The following is a 12,513-nucleotide window of genomic DNA, read 5'->3' as shown; positions in this document are numbered from 1 at the left end:
CGTGACGCGTCGCAAGCCGAAACCCGGAGGGGCCGGAGCCTGGGCGCGTCAAGCCTGGGGGGAGCTCGGGGGAGGCGAGGAATAATGGAGGAACTATAAGAAAGTCATCATTCCTGGAGGCACTGGAGGCACGCCGGGCGCTGCGCTGCGGTGATCGCGCGGTTCGGACACACTGCCACCGGGGAGGGGGAGTGTCTCTTGACGTGGTGGCCTGGCCGAGGACGAACCACTTTTCCTTCCACTATCGCCTGTTTACAGCCTGACCACAGTCTGACTGCAGCCTGACTACAGCCCGACTACAGCCTGACTACAGCCTGACTACATTTCGTGCAGATGGGGGGTCACTGTCAGACCATGGGGTCGATAAAAAACGGCCCACAAAAAAGGCCGCCGCACATCGGCGTTGGCGGGGCTCGAACCCGGGCCGCGCCGGGCCGCCGCGTTGTCGTCGGCGACACGAAGCCACGCGCTGATTGCCGTGCAGGCCGCGTCCATCCATCGACAGGACCGCGTCCACCTGGCGAGGGGTTCCGAAGGGTCGCTTTCGTCGCTGTCTCTGCAGCACTCACGGGCGGCCATGGTCACTCTGCGGTGCGGGAGAGGCAGAGCGACGAAGCGACGCCTTCGGAGTCCGCCGGTGGTCTTTCGGCCTCCGCTAGCGCCGCTAGCACGCCGCCAGCACGGTGGAGAGCACGGTGCTACGGCCGGCACGCCCCAAGGGAGGGATGGGGTGAATTAACGCCCCCTCTCCCTCTCTCTCCCTCCCCTCTCCCGCCGTCCCCGGCACGGCTGCCATCGCTCACGAACATACACACAGCCACTTACGGCCTAATTGCCGGCAGCAGCCAGCTCGGCCTCCTTGGCCTTTATTTGCCCCGATCCCAATGTAACCTACACGAGCCGGGGCGCGGCGCGGGGTGTGCTGAGCCAAAATGTAACGGAGCCGACTGTGCGGCGGGCGTCGCGGGGCGGGGCGGGGCGGTCGCCGCAGTGCCGCAACGCCGTGCTGGTGGCCGTGCTGGCCGTGCTGGCCGTGCTGGCCGTGCTGGCTGCTGACCGCGCTGGCCAAGGCAGCAGGCAGCCAAGGCCGGCACTGGCACGAAAAGCGAGAAGAGAGGAGTGCATCCTCGCGCTCGATCCCGGATCCCTTGAGAAGCGAGGGAAACTTTGGCGGGACGAACAGACGGACGGCCGGTCCGGCTCGCCACGGCGCGGCCAGATAATACCAGCGGGGGCTTTTACCGGGAGCGCCACGACGCCCCGCCTCGCCCCGCCACGCCCCGCCTCGCCCCGCCACGCCCCGCCACGCCCCGCCACGCGCCGCCACTTCCCACGCGCACTAGAAGAAAAGGCTCGCTGCGATGGGCGGGGCGTGGTGTGGCGAGGCGTGGTGAGGCGGGGCGTGGCGGGACTCGGAGGGCGGGGGCGAGCGTCGCGGCGAAGGGGTGTGAAAAGTTTGTGACGCAGTGCGCAGCTGTTTGGCTGGATTGTGAGAGAAAGCTATTTGTTTGGCCGCCAGTCAAAATCCAGCCCGACTTTGAACCCGGGCCGATGCTTCCGCCTGCTCCCGACTGCTTCCGCCGAGCGGCCCGCGGCCCCGGAAGCGCACACAGACACGCACGCACACACGACGCTCGCGCTGATGTGGCTTTCACAAGCGAAGCATGGTGCGACATGGCCGCGCCGTGCGGTGCTTTGAGTTCGCTCATGAATGTGCAGAGAGGACTTGATCGCGCGGGGACGTCGACTCGAGTCTCGGCGCCATCCGTGACTCTCTCTCCCTTTCGGTCACGCCATCATCGAGGCGACGCCGACGCCCTCCTTTCCCCCAGCCCCCCAGCCCCCCTGTCCCCTCATTACCCGAAACAAAATTGCCGTAAGCCAAGAAATTCCGGGGCAACCAATGCAGCCGCCCCGCCCCGCCCGCTTCGCGCGAGAACTTGCCTCCGGAGCCAGGCGTGCCGAGGCGTGCCTCGCGGCACCACCTGAGCATAGCGGTCCGTTCCCTCCGGTTCCCTCCCTCGCCGACACCCTCCAGAAAGGCGCGCGCACGCCCCCCGAGCACCCCCTTCCCACGCCGCCCCACCCCGCCCCGCCCCGCCCCGCCCCGCCCCGCCCCGCCCCGCCCCGCACTCCCTCTTGCGGTGGAGGGGGTGGAGGACGCCCGCCCCGCCACGCTCCGCCACGCCGCCAGTGCCCGCCGCCCGGCCGAACAGAGCGGTCGGAGTGCTACAGTGCTGCCGTTGGTGTTGGCTGCGTCCGCTGCGCGCTGCGCCCGCTGCGTCCGCTCGCGGTGTAGTGCCCGGTCCGACGGCTCCGGCGCCGTTCGACGCGCTCCGCGTGACGGTCGTGAGGCGCTCGACGCGGCGCTCGGCGTGGCGCGGCACGGCGTGGCACGGCGTCGCCATGACATGTGCGGTGTGCTAGTGCAGGTTGGATACACCCCTCGCCCAATGAGCCGCCCGGCCGGCGAAGGCTTATCTACCAGGTGAGTGCACTTGTGCATCATTTTGTGTTTTCGGCCCTATTTTTTTAATATAAAAAAATTATTTCCGGATTGTAGGCCAATTTTAAATGTTTTAAAAAATTGGTTCGTGTGAGAAATTTTTTACTCAAGTTACACCAAAGAGAGTTTGTGAGGGAGTTTCGCCAAACCGGAGAGGCTGCCTCCGCTGCGTTCTCTTTGCGGTGCCGCGCTGGGTTTTCCTCCAGGGTTTGAGTCTGTTTTGGTTGTTTGCTTTTGGCTTTTGGTGCAGGTGGAACGGTAGTGGTACTAAAATGTCACTGCCCGGCTTAGCTCCGCTTGGAGCGGCGGCAGCAGCAGCGGCAGCCTCTGGCTGCGTTTACTTCCAGTCCACGTAATGCTCACTCTACTGTCACGACTGGTTTTAGAGAGTCATTGTTCTCTCTTTCTACTCGAATCAGCCGCAGACCAAACCCAATTTCAGATGATTTGTTGGTTCTTTGCTGTTTTAAAGGCAACGGATTCTAATTCCTTTACATCGCTGACGAGGGGACGAGGAGAAACGAGGAGAAAGTTGCACCACATGACGATCCGGACGAAAACCCCCCGAGTTGGCGCCACCACTTTGTAGATTCTTTTCATTTCAAAACTGTTCGAGACATCGACCTTCGAGCACCGCGGGACTACTGGCATATGATGTGGACGATACACCGGTAGACCGAAAGGGCCGAACCCGCATGCGTGTAAGTTAAATCTTTGTTCGGATTAGCCCGAAACTTGGCGAAGTAGCCCGGAGGTGGCTGCGGGCTCACGCCACTCGTTGGGGGCTACGAACCGCAGTGGGCCAGAAGACCGGTGGAGGTGGCCAAAACTCTTAATGCGTTTCGAGCTCTAGAGTCGCTAAAAACTGAAAGTGTGACCCCATGAATGGATTCCTCGTTCGGAGAGCAATCCATTGGTGGGATCACACGTTCGGTATGCGAGGCCCTAAGCGACTCTGGAGCTCAAAACGCGTCTGGAATTTTGGCCGCCCCTACCGGTCCTCTGCCCCACTGTGCCAACATGGTGCCAACCAGGGGCACGCTCCTCGCCTGCGGCGTCGCGGCGTCGCGGCGTCGCGGCCACGCAAGTCGAGTGCAGAGACACCGAGCCCGCTTGAAATTGGACCCGTCCTCGGAATAAAGCACGCAATCCCGAGGACCCGTGTTGACGATTATGCCAATGTTATGCCAATGTTATGCCGGTGTGCCGCGGAGTCTCGGGCAGACCAGCATTGTGCCGAGCATTGTGCCCGCGGCGCGTCCCGCTGCCCGAGTAGGACGACCCGAGACCCCTGCAGGGTCTGCCCCAGGCCCTGCCCCAGGCCCTGCCCCAGGCCCTGCCCTCGCCTTGACATCCTGCCCTTCACGGCGGCCCCGGGGCCACTGTCTCTCGATGAATGAGGGGAGGCTGGAGACTGACTCCGAGGGACGTTTTCGCCGCTCTGTCTCTCTCGCACTGATGGGGCGTCCCGTAAAGGTGCGAGAGAGACAGAGCGACGAAAAGGACTCTCAGTGTGCTGGACGCGGCCCGCCTTTAGCCGTTACGTAAAGCAACGGGGAGGAGGAAACGTGTCGGAGTGCGAATCAGGCAGGGTGGCGCAGGAGAAGGCCCGCTGCAGGAAGGGGTCGTCCCCGTAACGCCGTTTCATCGCTCTGTCCTTGTCGCCCGGATGGACGGCTACTTGAGACGAGAGAGACAGAAGGCGTTACGTTACACGTGGATGACCCCTAATAAGCAGCCGACTTCATCCGGCCGCAGTTTTCCTCCTCCGATCGGATCGCGGGGGCCGAGCCCTTGGCCGAGCCCTTGGCCGAGCCCTGCCGGCCCTGCCAGCCCTGCCAGCCCTGTGGCTCCGTTCGGGGAAGTGCGTGGCAGTCGGCAGTGGAGTGGCGTCGTTGGAGGGACTGTGCCTGGCGAGAGTGGGAGTGTGGGAGTGTAGGAGTGAGTGGGAGTGTGGGATGAGTGGGAGTGAGTTGGAGTGTGGGAGTGAGTGGGAGTGTGGGAGTGATGGGAGTGTAGGATTGTGAGAGTGGGAGTGCAGAAGTGTGGGCGTGAGTGTTGAAAGGCGTGCCTGTAGAAGTGTGGGCGTGAGTGTGGAAGTGGGGCGTGAGTGTGGAAGTGTGGGCGTGAGCAGGGGAGTATGGGAGTGAATGAATGAGAAGGACTGTGGGCGGGTGGGGGAGTGAGTCGGAGTGAGTGCGAGTGTGGAAGTGAGTGAGCGTGAGTGGGCGTGAGTGGGGGTGGGATGGTTGGTGGGTGTACAAGCGTGCGGCCGGGGCGGGGCTGGGATGAGTGGCGGCCGACGGGGGTGTAAAAGGGCGAACGCCTGTGGGCGGGCTGGAATCGGCTGGAATGCGGTGTGGGGGTTGTAATGGATTGCGGGCCAGAGGGAGTTTGGCCGACAGCAAGGCGGAGCAGGGCGAGCAAGGTGACTCCTCCTGCGTGGAGGGAAAGTGTGTCGAGACCACCGACCGACGAGACGAGACGGGGTCGACCGCCCGACCGACCGTGCCGGGGTGGGTCGGTCGCGGTGGTGGATCCGGATGCCGCGGCCATTCTGAACCTGCTTTATTTGGATTAGCGAGTGTGTGTGTGAGTGTAGGTGTGTGAGTGTAGGTGTGTGAGTGTACGCGTGCGTGTGTTTGCGGGATCGCTCTCCTCCCAGACGCGCCACGCCGGCCAGAGGAAGGGCGCAGAGAATGCGATTGAATGTAATAAACGGGGCCCGGACACGGCTTCCCTTTTAAAAGAAAATGATTCCCTTTTACGACAGCTTAGGGCCCGGCCCGCTTGTCGCAAGGCTCGGCAAGGGCTATGCCAGGCTCCGGCGCGCGGCATTAGCGGGTTATGTGCCCTTCGCACATTTAACCTCGTGTGGGGTGTGTGTGTGTGTGTGTGTGTGTGTGTGTGTGTGTGTGTGTGTGTGTGGAGGGGGTCCATAAATGGAGGAATCGGTCATACGGGCGCCTAATAGCGCCTTCGGCGCCGTTCGCCGCGCCTCGGGACGCCAATGTGTGATTCGCTCGCTGTTCCTCTTGTTGTTGTTGTTGCTGCTGCTGCTTCGGCCAATCGACCCCTGCGACGGACGGCGCTAGATCGGCGCTTGATCGAAGTGGCCGTGCCGCCCCGGCCGTGGCGCTGAAGGCTGACGCCGCTGACGGCGCTGACGGCGTACCAATCGCAAGGCGCCGCCTCCGCGCCGCCGCCGCGCCCAGTGTAGTGTCTTGTCCGGGCCGTCAGCCTCGCCTTTGAAGGTCGCGTCGCTTTCAGCGAGGTACCTACACTGCCTGGCCGGTCCCTTATCCCCCCCTCCCCCCTTCCCCCGGAACAGGCCGCCGGTACACGGTGGCCGCGGCGGAGGGCCTTTCTTCCCGCGTCCATCCGGGAAGATTAAAAGGAAAGCACGAGAGATGGAGAAGAAAATGAAAATAGATTCGAGGAGAGCTTGGCTGGCGGCGACGAGTCTCGAACCCGGGCCGAGCCTGGAGGAGCACGGAGAAGCACGAAGACGACGCCGTGGCAGTGTGGGAGGCACCGAAAGCTGGGATTAGCGCCGATCCATCCGATCCATCGCCACAGTCAATGAAGGGAAAGTGATTAATTAACGAGACGCTGCCCTTCAGGACACCTCGGCCGCCTCAGCCTCCTCGTCCAAGTTGCTTGTTTCAATCTGCCAGCAACCCTTTCACCCCCAAGGACCCCGAAGGGCTCCGGAGGGAGGCGACCCAAGGCAGCCGGGATTTCATCAAAACGCGCCGATCGGCAGCGGGGATTATTGTGTACACTTTTTAATGAGTGTCTGGCTGGAGCCTGGAGCGCCTGGAACCCCTGGCGGTCGAGCAACCCGGCCCGCACCGACGCGGTGCGTGTCTTGGGTTGCCTGCCTGCCGGGCTGCTTCCCTCTGCACCCAGGCCGCGTCTCTCTCTCGCACCCATGGGCGGTGCAGGAGTGGACTAAAGGAATTAGGTCCACCCATTTCATACAGGGACAAACTTTTGCGCAACAGGACATTCCCTTGAAAGATTGATGCGAATTTTAGCGTAGGCTCTCCAAAGGGTTCTTAGGGGGTTCTCGACCCTCTCGGTTCCTTTCTTATTCTGAGGGCCGGAGGGGCTGCCAGGTCACGACCCGCGGCCTCCCCCCCCCTCCCCCCGCGCAACCGCCGGAATCGAACACGAGACCGTGAGTAGACATCAAGAGCACCGTCGAAACCAACTCCCGGCGAGGTGCCCGCCTCCTCTATCCGCCCGAAAAGTCATTTTGCAAGCGCATTCGATCCCACGTCGGCGATGTCAGCTCCCCGAAAGCCTCGAATACACAACAACAAAATATTAGAAATAAAAGGAGCCACGGAACTTTTTTCACCGAACAGCCTTTGTCAAGCGAGATGCATGACGGACATCAATGTTATTTATTTTCTGCGACTGCATTTTTTTTTTATTTGCCCTCCCCGGTTTGCTATTTCATAAGGCAGTAAACGTGAATAACTAATAAAAGGTGGGCGATTGACTCTCTATGGTGGCCGACCGCCGCGGCGTTGGGGGGCGGGGTGAGGCGGGGCGTGGCGGGGTGGGGCGGGGGGGCAGGGTGGGGCGGGGTGGGTGTGACATGTGTTGGATGTCCGGAAAGGGGTCGGGGGTAGCTGCACCAGGCGGCGCGATAGAATGGAGAGCTTTTGGGGCGCGCGATGCGGGCAGGGCCGGCCAGGCTATGATGATTGGACGGAAGCATCAGCTTATCGCCCTCGCCCTATGTGTCTGTGCGTCCGTCGTTCTGTCTCTCTGTCCGTTTGCCCGTCTGTTCGTCTGTCCGCACCCGTCCGCGTGCGTTACGGTCCCGTTTTGGTTACCGCGCGATTGGCTTTGGCGGGGTTTTCCTCGTCCTGTCTCCCCCCCCCGCCCCACCCCCCCCCCCCCCCCCCGCCCCCCCACCCCCCCCCCCCCACCCCCCCCGCCCCCCCCCACCCCACCCCGTCCCGCCCCGCCACGCCAACACAATGTCGCTGATTGCTCGCGAGCAGGTTTCCTTTTTCCAGCGTGTTTTTGTTTCTGCTCGGCCGACGGTTGCCGAGTTGATGGTCCACAGAATGGAACGCGGTCAAAAAGCTGTTTCGACTCCACAGTCCCGCTGCCGCTGAATACTTCGGCGCGCCAAGTCGTTTCGTTCGGCATTTTCGAAGCGCGCGCCCAGTTTGCCAAAAAAAACCTCGAGCGAAATGTACGTCCCGGAGTGTAGCTAAACACCAACACAATGGGTCTACCCCACTCGCTACACCAACATTCTCACTTCACTTCACACGCGCGCACACACACCCACACACGCACACACTCGCGGAGACAAACGCCCAGACTGATTGTGTGCCTTGAAAGGCTTCGACGGCAATAGTAAAAGTAGTGGCGGTTGTAGCATTGATCGGAGCTCCTCCGGCTTCCGAGGGGACCGGGCGGCTGGGGCGGGGCGGGCGCGGCCAGGTCTGTCACGCCTAGGGCAGGGATCGGGCCTGGGATTTCATGGGGGTGGGAGCGGGTGGGCCCAACCGATCGGCGATTTCGCACCAGCGTGCTGGCGGGGCGGGGGGGCCCGGGGGCAGCCAGGCAGACGGACAACGTCTCAATGACAGCAGTGTTGCCAACCGAGGCGCTGCGCCTTGGCAGCCTTGGCGGGCGCGCTCACTCAGCGGTTTTTTTTTTCGCGTTCTTTGGGGGGAGATTTATGATGGAGCACCTGGAAAATCATTTCGGACGCGGCCAGGCAAGATCAATCCTTGACGCGCCGGAGCTTTCGGACCGCGGGCCCGCAGGCGTCGCTTGAACCGGAGTGGATTGAACCAACACCCTCGCACCTGCAAGCGGGCTGCAGACAGGATGCTAGCACGCTGCAAGCCCCCGGCCGGCCTGCGTTGATGCCTCTGGCTCGGCCGCTGGCCGACGGCATCCTCCCACGCATGTCAGCCCGGCAGCACGGCAGCACGGAAGGCTGGCACGAGCTGAAAAATGACCAGCAGATAAAAGGTGGGGCATCGATTTCCTTGCAAGGCACGGCCGGCCGCAAGCAGGGCGTGGCGGGGCGTGGCGGGGCGTGGTGGGCGTGGCGGGGTGGGCGGGGCGGGGTGTGGTGGGGTCCGACACTACGCCGCTCGTCTTGCTCTATTGCCTTCATTGCCACCACGGGTGGGATGGAGACACGCAGCGAGAGGGAGGGAGAGAGGACGAGGAGAGGGAGATAGAGAGCAAGAGGGAACACGAATACGACCCTCTGCCACGCGCACGCACGCATAACATGACATCGCGATCCACGTAGCGCGCACACGCACACACGCACACACAGACCCACCGCCGCGCGCAGAAACACACACGCACCTAAAAGTAACGGTGGGGGTTCCATTTTTGAAAAATGGGCCCAACTTTTGGCGACGCCGGCGTCGAAGCGTGGATATAAAATACATAAAAGAAAGATAGACTTGATGACTGTTGACCCGGCGCGCCCCGTGGCGCCCTGCGGCCCGCGGGGCATGCGCCTCTGGTAATTGACAGGCTGTCACATACTTCACTTACGATGTGCCCTCTTATCTCTTTATGGAGCATCAAGTGTCTGAGTGAGTTGGCCGCACATTGGAAAGGGGAGGGGCGGCAAACTTGGTGACGTCGCGCCAAGTTGTTACCGCCGCTCCTACACCTCCCCCCCCCCCCGGCCTGGAGCCTGCAGCCCTGATCAAACACCCAAGTGTGAGCGTAAACCGTGATCCCTGCCATCTCGGGGTCTCATTAACGCGACATGGTTTTACTCGCTTCTCTCTCACACACTCTCTCACTCTCTCGCCGTCTCGTTATCGCCGCGGATGATTTTGCTGGCGCCTATTCGTGCGTTTTGGCACGCGCTGAGGCCCTGTTCGCTTCCTGTTCGAAAGTCGTGGCCGCACAGTCCTTGTTCGAACCTCTGCTCGTCCCTGTGGTAACGCTGGCTCTGCCGCAGGTTCACCTTCGGTGGCCCGTCAACGGACCGACAGGGCGGGCCAGGAAGGGGCAAAGCTCTCTGTCTAATAGCGAGAAAGTTGGTCCCTGTGTGCCCCTCCCTCACCATTGCCATCTCTCTCTCGCACTCGCTGTGTGCGCCCACCCCTTCCTCCTCCCTTGCCATCTCTCTCGCCCTCCCGGCCGCAGCGGACTTTTCAGCAGTGTGTGTTTTATAGAGACGCGCTCCTCTAAATCTCACATTGATGTTGCTGCTTTTACGGCCTTTTTATTTCTTTCTGTCTCATTCCTCTTGTTGTTTTTGTTGCTGCTGTTGTTGTCGTTGCTGTTGTTGTTCCTGCAAGGTGTTTCTCAGGGACACGTCCCCCTTCACCTGTTGTCGGGGATTCCGGCGCGCGGGGGGGCACCACTTTGTCCCATGCGATATCGTGACGCACAAGCAGTGCAGGCACTGCGGTGCGCGATTCTAATGATCACAGTTGATTATTCCTATAGGCACTATAGGATAGGTTCTGAGAAATTAGTATTTCCAGGTCGTTTAGAAAAAAAATGATTACAGACCCGATCTGTGGGGCCGCGTGCAAAGGCGGCGGACTCATGCAATTTCGAGACTTTAAAAAAAAAATTTGTGTCATGAATAAATATATCCCCGCTGATTTACCGTTGTTTCCAAACGGTTTCGCACAAATAAAGACGCATCGCCGTTGCTCCAAGATGCGGCCCAGCAGGGCGCACCCAACCCTTCCGCGCGCCGTCGTCCACCGTCTCATATGTTGGCATTTTTTCCCTCCCGCCTTCGCTGCCACTTTGTCCAACGTGCGAGGGCCTTTTGCTGGTGCCTACTGTACCATGAAGCTCCGATGTGTGTGTGTGTGTGTGTGTGTTGTGTGTGTGAGGGGGGAGAGAGAGGAAGTTAGTTTGAGAGAGAAAGAGAGAGGGAGAGAGGGAGGAGGGGGAAGAGTGAGAGAGTGTGTGAGAGTGGTTGCTCCCCATGCCATCGAGGCCCAGCCATGCGGCGGCCGTGAATGGGGTACTCCGGGGCGCCATCGAGTCCCCCCCTCCCCCAAACCGCGGGAATAATGACAGGGACTGCTGCGAGGCTAGGCCCGCTAGACCCGCTAGGCGCGAGGCGGGCGCCGGCCCTTACCTCCGCGCGATTTCTCATCTCACGCCGGGTGCGCCTGGCTGGCTGGCTGCCTGGCTGGCTGCCTGGCTGCCTGGCCGCCTTTGAGGGGGAGATCTCGGACGCGGCGCAACGCGGCGCCACTCGGAAATGGAATGTGGCGGGAATAAGGGAGCAGGAATGCAGGCCCCACATTATTCGCACCTCGTCTTGCACCCCGTCAGTCTAGCCCTGAGAGTGGCGTCCGCCCTTCCACCGCCTGCCCGCCGCCTGCCCGAGATTCCCCGTCCGTCCGTCCGTCCGTCCGTCCGTCCGTCCGACCGCGGCGTAAAAAGGGGGAGCCGTCTCGGAAACGATTAAGCAGGCGTATTGCCGCGAACACGTCGGGGACGCGCTGGCCGAATGCGCGTTGCGCCTCGCGCAGTGGGCCCAGAAGCCGGTGGAGGCGGTCAAAATCACGGACGCGAACCGAACGTGTGACCCCACCAATGGATTGCTCTCCGAACGAGGAATCCATTATTGGTGGGGTCCCACGCTCGGTTCGAGTTCTCTGTTTAGCGACTCTGAAGCTCAAAACGTTTTTTGAGTTTTTTGAGAGTTTTGGCCGCCGGCACCGGTCCTCCGGCCCACTGTGCGTTCGACGCGGTTCGGTGCGTTTTGCGTGGGTCGCTTTTGAGTGTACCGCCGGGCCGCGGCTGGGGGCTTGGGCCGGGCCTGGCTTGGGCCTGGGCCTGGCTTGGGCCTGGGCCGGCCGCCACGTCAGTCTCTCGAGGGGCGGGGAGGGAAGTCCAAAGCTATCCGGCGGGGAGGGCCGAGCCGGGCCGAGCCGAGGGCCGAGTAGGGCTTGACCTGCCCGTATGAAATATGGGAGAGGGCCCGCCAGCCCGGCCCGGCGAACAAGTTTGGTCCGTCGGGGGAGAGCACTAGCGGCGTAGTGGCGTAGCGGCACGGCGAGGGGGCAAGGGTCGAGGGTGGTGAGCAGCTCGGCCAGCTCGGCCAGCACGGCCAGCACGGCCTAGCAGGCCGAACGGAGATGCAAAGGCACTGTGAATTAGCGATGGCTCCGAGCACTGTGTGGTGCGGTGCGGTGCCACTGCGTTGTGGTCAGGGATTGGCGCAGCCCCGCACAGCCTGCGTGTGCGTCCTGATGTCGACGAGCCTCGCCCTGACGCACCCTGCCCTGCCTGGCCCTGCCTGGCCCTGCCTAGGCGCGCCCCGCTGAGCACGGCGCTAAGCCTGTCTGAAGGGCCCATGGTGGTTCCCGGTCGTTCCCGGTGGTTCCCGGTGGTTCCAGCGGGAAGCCGTGTAGGCCGGGGAGTGACTGCAGGCTGTTGGCCTGATGGCGGAACCAAAGGACGGCCCGAACGGCTCAAGGTACAACGCCCCGGGCGCCCCGGGCCGCCGGAGACGAAAAGCTACTCGGCAACTCTGGGGGGGTGGCCTGCCTGCTGGGCCTGCCCGGCCTGCTGGGTCAGTGTCAATGGGCCGAGAAGGGGGAAAGTTGGGGCCGAAATAAAACCGGAAGATATTGGGCGCCGCGGAGGGTTGCCTTTGTCCCCGCCGCGCCGGCCGCGCCAATCGGGACGTGTTGGGGTAGGCGGTGCCCGGCGGTGCCCGGCCTTGCGGCCTTGCCTGCTCGGCCAATATAAAAGGAGAGGCAAACGGGCGGCGGGGCCGTGTGTACTGTAGGCAGACCAAACAGCGCGTTGCCTACGCGCCGGGCCTCACAAGCGCGCCGCACCCTTACCACACACACACACACACACACACACGGAGCCCCTCTCATTGACGCACGTGCTGCAATTTGCGGCCATCCGTTTGGATGCCAGTCCGCGCCGCGGCGGGAGAGACTGGCAGTGTAGGCGGTGTGTGTGTGTGTGTGTGTGTGTGTGTGTGGTGTGTGGTGTGTGTG

The 12,513-nt window shown here is 62.4% G+C and overlaps 1 protein-coding gene across 1 annotated transcript in view; it reads left to right on the top strand.

Moving 5' to 3' along the window:
- Window positions 1–2,372: 2,372 nt before the first annotated feature.
- Window positions 2,373–12,513, top strand: part of LOC117641069 — an 88,588-nt gene continuing 78,447 nt past the window's right edge. Inside the window, exon 1 of the mRNA XM_034378174.1 lies at window positions 2,373–2,488. The gene's annotated coding sequence lies outside the window, so the exon portion shown is untranslated. The remainder of the gene's footprint in view (window positions 2,489–12,513) is intronic.

This window comes from Thrips palmi, unplaced genomic scaffold (assembly GCF_012932325.1).
Source record: "Thrips palmi isolate BJ-2018 unplaced genomic scaffold, TpBJ-2018v1 HiC_scaffold_15, whole genome shotgun sequence".
NCBI lineage: Eukaryota > Metazoa > Arthropoda > Insecta > Thysanoptera > Thripidae > Thrips > Thrips palmi.
Note: the sequence above shows the minus strand (reverse complement) of the source record. Positions and strands in the feature narration are given on the sequence as shown.